Genomic DNA, 10,584 nt, shown 5'->3' with positions numbered 1-10,584 from the left:
AGGATTAGTTTTAACATTCCTATTTTATCACATGATCATATTTTATATTGCGAAATCCTCGGGATCCTCTGATCCTGAGGATTCATTTTTATCCAAGTTTCTCTTTTACGTTATATATAGGGCTGAAATGAAATTAGATACAATTCAGACTTTTAATTTGTAATTATACTTTTTGAAACATATACGCTATTATATCAGTGACTCTATCAGTGTTTACTCAAAATTAATGAAAGAAGGTTGTGTTTGATACATCTTCGTATTCTGAGTTTTTATTAAGCAGAGGCTTCTAGTGACCCTGGGCCCAGTCACAAGAAGTTCCACTGCTCCTTTGTGTTATAGTTTTATATTCAGTCTTTGAAATTGATTTAATGCTTAGTTATTTCATTTATCATGAAGATTTGTGATATTGATTTATATTGTTGTTCAATTAGATTCAGAGTGAAGTCATGAGATATACTTAAGTAGCACTTTGATTAGAATGAGTGAATTCATGTTGATAGCATATTGTTGTTCATTTGAATAGATGTTATCATAGATCTTGAAAGACAAGACTGATTAACTTCTACAAATTGCAATATAGAACTTTTGCCATTTAGGAATATTTTATTGCTATTTGTTGTTCAATTACCGATTGTTGATTATTGTTCACTTACTGTTGTTGTTCAATTGAGTAATGCAGATTGATTTGGGTTGTTATAGATTGGTAGTGTTGTTCAGTGGTTATAGTTTCTTTACTTGATTAAGTTCGATTAGTCTTAATCTTATCTGACGATTCTAAGTGTAATTCTTATTTGCATTCAGTTTCAATTGATTTTGGAACAAGTTGCATAGAATTGCAGAGCGTGTTGAGAGTATTTCTTCCATAGATAGTTCTTTTCAGAATTGTGTGAATTGAATTGAAGAATTATCCTTTAGTGATTGCAATGATTTGCCATTAGATAACCTCTAGATTCACTGCACATAATGTGTTGGCACTCTTGAGATAAAAAGTCTTACCTCGGGTCGAGAACTAATGTAGGGATTAAGATTGCTTGTAAAAATACATCTTAGTGAGCCAACATTTTAGCGTTGTTGCCGCGGAGAGTGTTTCAAGTGATTTTTTTTATTTCTTTACTGTAGGAGAATTGGGTTTTAAAAATAGAAGGTAAGAACCTGCATACCTAGCAAGTAAAGTGCTTGCTTACTTGCCTGCTTTACAGCAAAACCTTAGAGGTTAAATAGGAATTTGCTTTTAAGAATGACTAGAAATAAAAAGATAGAAAAATAGTAGAATCCTCCACCAAAACCCACAAAACCCAAAGGACCAGTGAACCTTGGGAGAATGGCCTTTATAGATGAAATCACAAGAAGAGCAGAGTCTCAAGCATCATTAGGATTCCATGTTATACCTGGAAAAAGTTCTACTGCTATCCCTCAAGCAGCAAGCTCACCATCTGCAACTCATGCTGAGATTCAAAGCCAAGTAGGAGGATTGGAACAGAGTTTTCAAGCTACAATAAGCTTACACTCTAATCCTCCACAAGAGGGAAAATCCTATAACTTAAGAGAAGGAAAAGGAGAAACTCGTGGGGCTGCTAAAGTAGAACCACAACTATCTGAACAAGGATCTCTTGAGATTCCAGACCTAGGAAGTGTTGTAAAGCCAGCTCGGGTTGCTAACTCTCTGCTTACTCCAGAAGCACCCCTTGAAATCCCCGAATACTATTGGCATATCTTTGATCAAATGGAAGATCAGCCACTCCAAGGTCAAACCTCCACATTAGAGTACCCCATAGTCGACCAGGTGGCTAGTGCCCCTATGAAGGCTATTCCTCTACAGAGCATCCCAACCTTCCATGGTATGATCACAAAGGATCCTAACGCTTCCCTGTTTGAGTTTGATGTCCTATGTAGAGGATATGACTATACGACTGACCCCCAAAAGCTGAAATTGTTCCTGTCCACTCTAAAAGGGGTAGCTTTGAGATGGTTTATGGGTCCAGGTGGGCGAACCATCAATTCTTGGGACAAAATGAAAACCTCCTTCCTTAAATGATACCAGGACTTTTGTAAAACTAAGGAACTAAAAGATGATATTTTCAAGATGACTGCAAAAGATAATGAAACACTAGAAGAATATGTAGAGTAATTTAATTATAATTTGCAGAGGTCTCTAGACACTGCCCTACCAAAAGAAGTCCTAAGAGCTATCTTGATTAAAGGAATGAAAGAGGAATGGGTAGAAACTCTAAACTTAATGGGAAAAGGAGATATTTCTGAGGAATATTATGATGAAATTATCCATTTATGTATCAAGTGTTTGCGAGGAAGCACACGTACAAGAGTAGCTAGCCGAGATCCAATGAGCATAGGAAGAAAACCACATAGTGGAGGTGTAACACAGATGGAGATTAGAAACCTCCTGGAAGAGTTTAAGATGGAAATCTTGGGCACTCGTACAACACAGCTGGACATCCTACAAGCTAAACAAAAATAAGATTTAGCAGAAAAAAATTTGGCCATCTTCTGCCCATGTTGTTGAAATAAGAACAGCCAATGGGAATGCCCATTAGACATGGTTCAGATGTGCGCCATCTGTACTAAAGATCACGACATTGAACAATGTCCATCATTACCCAGGTTGAAAGCAGTATTCAAAGAAGCAAAGGAAGAAATAGAACCGGTATATTTGATGAACCAGCATCGACAATGGCAAGCTAAACCTACAGGTATGTCACAAGACACATCCCAATTCTTTCCTTCCTCACAGTTTAATCAACAGCAGAACCTTGGGGCAGCCTGGCAAGGCCAATCACCCTACCCAAATTGGCAAAGCCCTCCATTTCCTATGACATCCTGGCCAGCACAATCTTTTCCAAGAAATGGCTGGCCGAATTCTCCTTTTACTCATGTTTGGCAAGGCAATCCCTATCAATTCCAGTGGCCTACATCCACCTCTCAAAATCTAAATTGGTATACAAACTAGCAGTGACCTTTGGGGATATATAATGTACCTATAGGGACAGGCCCCTAGCCTCAACCCGCACTGTCAGCTCCTTATACATTACAACAGAATTCTCAACCTCTTCTGTGACCAGAGTTACCAACTCAACCAAACCCAAATCCTAATAACAGACCAATCCAGTTGGTACACATTATTGGAAACCCAGAGTATGAGATTGAGCATAAAGAATGTAATGAGCTCAGATTAAGGTCAGGATGTATCATTACCACTAAGGAAAATAGGGACCAACCTTCAATTGAAAATGTAACTCCACCTGTACATATTCCATCACCTGTACATGTTCCACCACTTATAAATAATACTAAATCAAAGCAAGGGGAAGAAACAAATCAACATGATGACCCTAAAAAAATTATAGTCACTTCTCCTCCATTCCCCGAAAGGCTAACGATACCTAAATCGATCACCTAACCTGATTTTGACCTTATAGGGGAACTAAAAAAATTGTGTATTAAGATTCCTCTCCTCCAGGCTATTGAAGCCATTCCCGTCTATGCCAAAAAAATCAAAGAATTGTGTTTAAGGAATCCTGTGAGGAAGGTAAAAACCTCACCCACTATCCATGTTGTAGGAACCTTATCCGATCTACTCTTGGGAGAGGAAACTCCAATAAAGTACAAAGATCTTGGAAACCCCATAATAACAGTTCAAATATATGGCCGCTCTTTTCCAAATATAGTAGTTGACCTAGGAGTTGCCATTAACATATTAACAATAGAAACTTGTCAAGCACTTGGTATTACAGCCTTAGAACCAACCACCACTTTATTAGAACTTGCTGACCAATCGGTGGTAAGACCAGAAGGGACCTTACAAGATATCACAGTTTCTGTTGACTCATGGGAATATCCAGTAGATTTCTTGGTTATAAACCCAAGGAGTAGGTTGGATGGGCATCCTTTGATTTTGGGTTGACCTTGGCTGGAAACAGTTGATGCATGTATTGGCTTTCGAGATGGAAGAATGACTATCACAAAGGGAGATGTTGTAAAAATTCTGGTGTTATATCCTCTTAGCAGGCCAAGTTTTCCCATTGTAAAAATATGTAAGCACCCACTAGTGTACCTAGAAGAGAGCATCCGTTTACCACTCACAGTAGCAGAAGCATTGGAATTTAAATATCAGAGTGAAGATGATGTTATCAACAATTTTATAAATCAGCCAGCTAATGTGAGTAATGTATAGTGTCAGATGTTGAAAGCAATCCTTAATAATGAAGCCATGAAAGATCCCCTGAAGGATACAGACAACCGGCATATTCAGGCGACTATTGTTCATAATAAAAAACCAGTTGAGATCAAACCAGGAAAAGTTCTAAATATAAATGTTGATCTGGATAGCAAATAGTAGGAAAAGCTTATCAAGGTATTGCAAAAAAATAAAGGGGCTTTTACCCAGGATTATCCTGATATGAAAGGGATAGACCCACAACTATGTACACACCACATTTATACAGAGAAGGATGCGCAACCCATTTGGTAGCCTTAATGGAGGTTGAACCCACACCTTAAGGATATCGTGAAAGAGGTATTGCAGAAGCTACTGGATGTAAACTTTATTTATCCTATCTCAAACAGTAAATGGGTCTCTCCATTGGTGGTCGTCCTTAAGAAAAATGGGAAGTGGCGTATTTGTGTAGACTATCGAGAGCTAAACAAGGAAACATAGAAAGATCACTTCCCCCTCGCATTCATTGATTAGGTCCTCAATACGTTGGTATGGAAGTAATTCTTCTCCTTTTTAGATGGCTTTAGTGGTTACAATCAAATTCAAATTGCCCCTAAAGACCAGGACAAAACAACCTTCACCTGTCCCTAGGGCATATTCGCATACAGGGTATTACCATTTGGCTTGTGCAATGCCCCAACCATGTTTCAGAGAGATATACTAAGCATCTTTGCTGATCTAATAAATGAATGACTAGAGATATATATGGATGACTTTACTCCATATGGGGATGATTTTGATCAAGCATTGCAAATGCTAGAAAAGGTCTTAGAATGATGCATCGCTACCAGGTTATGTTTAAGCAATGTCAAGTGTCACATGATGATGACCGAGGGCGTGATCCTGGGACATTACATCTCTGCAGCAGGAATATAGGTAGATCCAACAAAAATATAGGTAATTCTTTTACTGCCTACCCCCTGCACCCAAACAGAGGTACGTAGTTTCCTAGGATATGCAAGTTATTATCGCAGGTTTATCAAGAATTTTTCACAGATTGCGGCACCCTTATACGCTCTAACTGGAAATGTTGATTTCAGTTGGTCTGAAAAGTGTGACATAGCTTTTGCAGGTTTAAATAAACTAGTCTCAACAACACCAGTATTATGTGGACAAAACTGGGAGATGCCTTTCTACATCTCCATGGACGCATCAGATGTAGCTATAGGCATTATCCTTGGCTAAGAGGAGGACAAGAAACCTTATGCTATATATTATATTAGCAAAAATCTTATTGCTGCAGAACTCAATTACATAGTGATAGAAAAAGAATTCTTAGCTCTTATTTATGCAATAAACAAATTTAGACATTATATAACCAACTACCGAGTCTTTGTGTACATTGATCACTCTGTCATTCGGTATCTAGCTAACAAACCAATCACAAATGGTAGAGTAACACGGTGGCTATTGCTTTTGCAGGAATTCAACATTACTATCAAATATCGTCCAGGAAAGGAAAATCTAGTTGCTGATTTTCTAGCTCAAATCCTAAAGGTTAATGATCCACTGGCGGTAGATGAACAATTCCCATATGAACACCTATTTTCCATGGTAGTTAAGATGCCATGGTATGCAGATGTAGCAAATTATCTAGCAGTAGGGAAGCTAACTAAAAATTTAATGACAAGAGAAAGAAAACTAATTGTTCAGCGCAGCGCCTGGTTCTCTTAGATAGGCGGATATCTTTTTCATACAAGGGCCGACATGTGTATACGCAAATGTATCTGCGAGGATGAGATCCATGACATTTTGAAGGTTTGCCATGACGAACCATGTGGGGGACATTTCGCAGACCGAAGGTTAGGACATAAGGTATTACAAATGGGCTATTATTAGCCCACTATTTTTAAGGATGCTAAAAAATATGGTAGGGCTTGCAACAGTTGCCAAAGGATGGGCCACCCTAGACAATCTAATGAAATGCCTCTGCAGCCACAATTTGTCATAGAACCCTTCGATCATTGGGCATTAGACTTCATAGGTCCATTCCATCCACCATCCAATCAGAAGGCCTACATATTGGTAGCCATGGATTATGTGACAAAATGGGTGGAAACAATAGATTTACCAAGAGCCATAGAGGAAGCAGTGATTAAATTCCCTTTTGGGCTATTTGTGTGGTATGGATTACTGCGAGAGGTGATCACAGATGGTGGAAAGAAATTCACAGGTCACAAAATTACTGCCACTCTCAAAAACCGTCATATCACGCACATGATCACCTCTCTGTATCACTCGTAGGCAAACGGTCAACTCAAAAACACTAACAAGGTTATAGAAGCAATTATGACCAAGACATTCTCAATGAACCTGCGAGATTGGACTGCTAGACTACCAGAGGCCTTGTGGGCCTATCATACGACTTGGAAGAATACAACTAGATACTCTCCCTACCAGCTTGTGTTCGGTAAAAGAACTAATTTTTCCAATCGAATTCAAAATAAAGACTCTAAGGATGGCCCAGGAAGTGGGTCTAGATTTAACAGAAGCCCAAACCAAGCGTCTTCAGTAGATTAACAAACTAGATGAGGCTCGATTTCTTTCTTTGCAATGAACTGCAATAATACAGCAGCAAAGGGAAAAATGGCATGACAGACTTATCAAGAAGAAACATTTCAAAAAGGGCTTTGGGCACTTCTATAGGATTCCAAATTCCAAGACTTCCCAGGAAAGTTGCAAACAAGATGGCTCAGTCCTTATGGGATTCAAGAAGTACATAACAATGGTACTCTTAACTTGACTACCATATACAGATCTAGCCATTCCTTTAAGGTAAACGGGCATTGATTGCACCTCTATCATCAACCACTTACCAAGGAGTCTTTCTGCGAGAAGTTACACGAGAACCCCTCCATGCAAATTCTAGCTGTAGGGAATGATATCCCAACAAGTGTTTCTTAAAAAATTGAAATTGCTTGAAAATTTGTAAATAATGTACATACCTTTGTAGGCATCACCAGGTAAATATGATTTTTTTTTAAGTTTCATTTTTTTTCTTCTTTGTTTTTGTTGTTCAAACAATTGAATGTTTGTCATTCAATTGACTGAACACTTTTTTCCCCTTATGTAATTCGTTGTTCAAACAATTGAACGTTTGTCGTTCAATTGATTGAACAACGCAGTTTTCTTTTGTCACATTTCATTGTTCAAACAATGGAACATTTGTCGTTCAATTGATTGAACAACACATTTTTGTTTTTTGTTTTTCATTATTCAAACAATTGAATGTTTGTCGTTCAATTGATTGAACAACACATTTTTCTTTTTGTTATTCATTGTTCAAACAATTGAACGTTTGTCGTTCAATTGATTGAACAACACATTTTCCTTTGTTGTTTTTTGTTGTTGAAACAATTGAATGTTTGTCGTGCAATTGATTGAACAAGCACATTTTTTTTGTTTTATGATGTTCAAACAATTGAATGTTTTCCGTTCAATTGATTGAACAACCCATGTTCCTTTTTGTTATTTGATGTTCAAACAAGTGAACGTTTATCGTTCAATTGATTGAACAACACATTTTCCTTTCATTTGTTTTCGTTGTTCAAACTATTGAGCAATTGCTGTTCAATTGATTGAACAACACAATTTTTCTTATTTGTTTTCATTGTTCAAACTATTGAATTATTGTCGTTCAATTGATTGAACAACACAATTTTTTCTTATTTGTTTTCGTTGTTCAAACTATTGAACGATTGCCATTCAATTAATTGAACAGCACAATTTTTTCTTATTTGTTTTTGATGTTCAAACTATTGAATGATTGTCGTTCAAATGACTGAACAACGCAATTTTTCTTATTTGTTTTTGTTGTTCAAACTATTGAATGATTGTCATTCAATTGATTGAACAACGTAATTTTTCTTATTTGTTTTCGCTGTTCAAACTATTGAACGATTGTCATTTAATTGATTGAACAAAGCAAGTTTTCTTATTTGTTTTCGTTGTTCAAACTATTGAATGACAGTCATTTAATTGATTGAACAGCGCAATTTTTCTTATTCATTTTCGTTGTTCAAACTATTGAATGATTGTCATTAAATTGATTGAACAATGCAATTTTTCTTATTTGTTTTCATTGTTCAAACTATTGAACGATTTCTGTTCAATTTAGTGAACATTGCAATTTTCTTATTTTCTTTCGTTGTTCAAACTATTGAACGATTGGCGCTCAATTGATTGAACATCACATTTTTTTCTTATTTATTTTTGCTACCCAAGAAATTGAACGATTGTCGTTCAATTGATTGAACAACATATTTTGTTTTTATTTCAATTTCACCGTTAGAACAACTGAACGACTCTCGTTCAATTGATTGAACAACATTTTTTGTTTTTGATTGATTTTGCTATCCAAATGATTGAACAATTGCCATTCAATCAATTAAACAACACTTTTTATTTTCTATTTTGATTTTTCCATTCAAACGATTGAACGATTGATCGATTGAACCACACCTATTAAGAGCTAAATTGTGAATTTTTCTCATTTTTATCTTGATCATTATGCCATTTTCTTCTTCTTTTGTATTGCAAATAAGAACAATTTTCTTTGATTTGTGCCTCTTCTAAAGAAAAATGGTACTAACAATATCATTATGACTTCTAAAAGCCTTTTGTTGGTTATCTTTATCCATAAGCTAATACAATGTATGTTTACAATGGCTATCTACCTCTTATCACCTATGACTTTATTTCTAATGAAAATTTCCATTTGGTAGCACTTTTACAAGCCGAATAGCATGGTAACTTTAATCTATATTTATTATATTCCATATGTCCGAGCATTAAATAACACTCAATAAACATAAACCGTCGATTATGCTGATGTGATTAATTTCGCTCACGATACAGCTCTTTGACATAATGACTTAAAATTGTTGTTTTTATTTGATTTGGCCAATTCACGTCTAGATATTGCTTAAATGCTTTACTAATTTGCGTGCTATGTTTTTTAGATTGGTTGTTGGCACTTATTTCGCATTTTTTTATTTGCCTGTTTTCCACGTGATGAAAGGATGTGGACGCCCTTTTCTTGTCAGGAGGGGGGGTGGCCTGCGTATGGATGGCATGTATTCCAGTTATGGATAGCTGTGTGACAATCATTTGAATTACCTCCAGAGTACGAACTGCATGATGAGCATGAATGTGTAATAATTAGCAGAAAATTCTGATTGGTCGAAGAATGGCAACCATTATGGCGGGCATGCAAACCTATGATTTTTCGTTAAGTATGGATGACAGGATGAACGACTTAACTAAAAACAATAATAATTATCCAAGAAACGTCATTTCCTTGATAGTTGCTATAATATACATTTCCCTTGTGTTGCATTACAGGGGTAAAACACAGTGGTATACGGAAGAACCAGCCTCAAGTGTAGCAGCTATGGGCGAAAGAGCAATCCAGAGTGAACCTCTAGTATTGATGGTGTCGGATCAAGCTCGTGAAATCCTTGAATGTGGTGGTTGGCTGCAGTGTTTAAACAGATTGCAGGGATTCCATGAAGAGCTAACACTGGAATTTATGCAAAATCTGCAGAACGGTAGTACAGTGGTCAAAGGCATAAGCATGATAGTTTTTGAAGAAGTCCTGGTCAAAGTCACTCGACTTCCGGAAAAAAGGACGAAATGGGAAGACAAACGCGTCCTTTTATACAACGCAATTGAAGCATTCTAGGACCCAGGCGAGTGTCTAGTCGAACGGGGAAAGGAATTCATCCTTCGGCATTGTAGCAACCATGGTAAGAGCTAGTGGTCATCGTCCACAGATATATCACCTGCAACAACCGAAATGACATGGTAAAGCCACGACAACTTAAACTTCTAGCCATTTTAAAGCAAATAATTTTAGTTAATTTACCATTTTATCTAAATTCCCTGTTACACGATGTTGCCCGATGGGTAAGGACAACCAAGGACCCACATAGTGTAGTTAGCCATCATGGGTTAATTAAGTTAATTATCACAAATAGATTGGCACAGCAACAATTAACATGGGATAGTATCATAAATCCTACCTTGGCTCCACCCCTGGAAAATGCGGAAACAGAGCAGCAAGGGCCAAGAACCCCAGGCCCAAAGAAAATACTAAAGTGAAAGAGCCCCTCTACACCCCTAGAATCAGCTAAGCGTAGATGCTTTGTGCGAGTAAAAGCCCAACGACACATCCCAATCCAAGCAGAGGAAGTTGAACCATCCCACACACCTCCTCTTAGTCCACAAGACCCTCCTTTGCAAGACTATGAGGAGGAAGTGGCAAGGGTTTTGGGAAGCATGGGAGTGTTTACCGAAGGTAGGGAACAGCCAGGGAACATTGAAAAATATAATTGCACCCCTGACCGGTCGGC

The sequence above is a fragment of the Pinus tabuliformis genome, chromosome 5_2 (genome assembly GCF_031772625.1).
Source record: "Pinus tabuliformis cultivar Carrire ecotype Pingquan chromosome 5_2, CPIR1, whole genome shotgun sequence".
Classification (NCBI taxonomy): Eukaryota; Viridiplantae; Streptophyta; class Pinopsida; order Pinales; family Pinaceae; genus Pinus; species Pinus tabuliformis.
Note: the sequence above shows the minus strand (reverse complement) of the source record.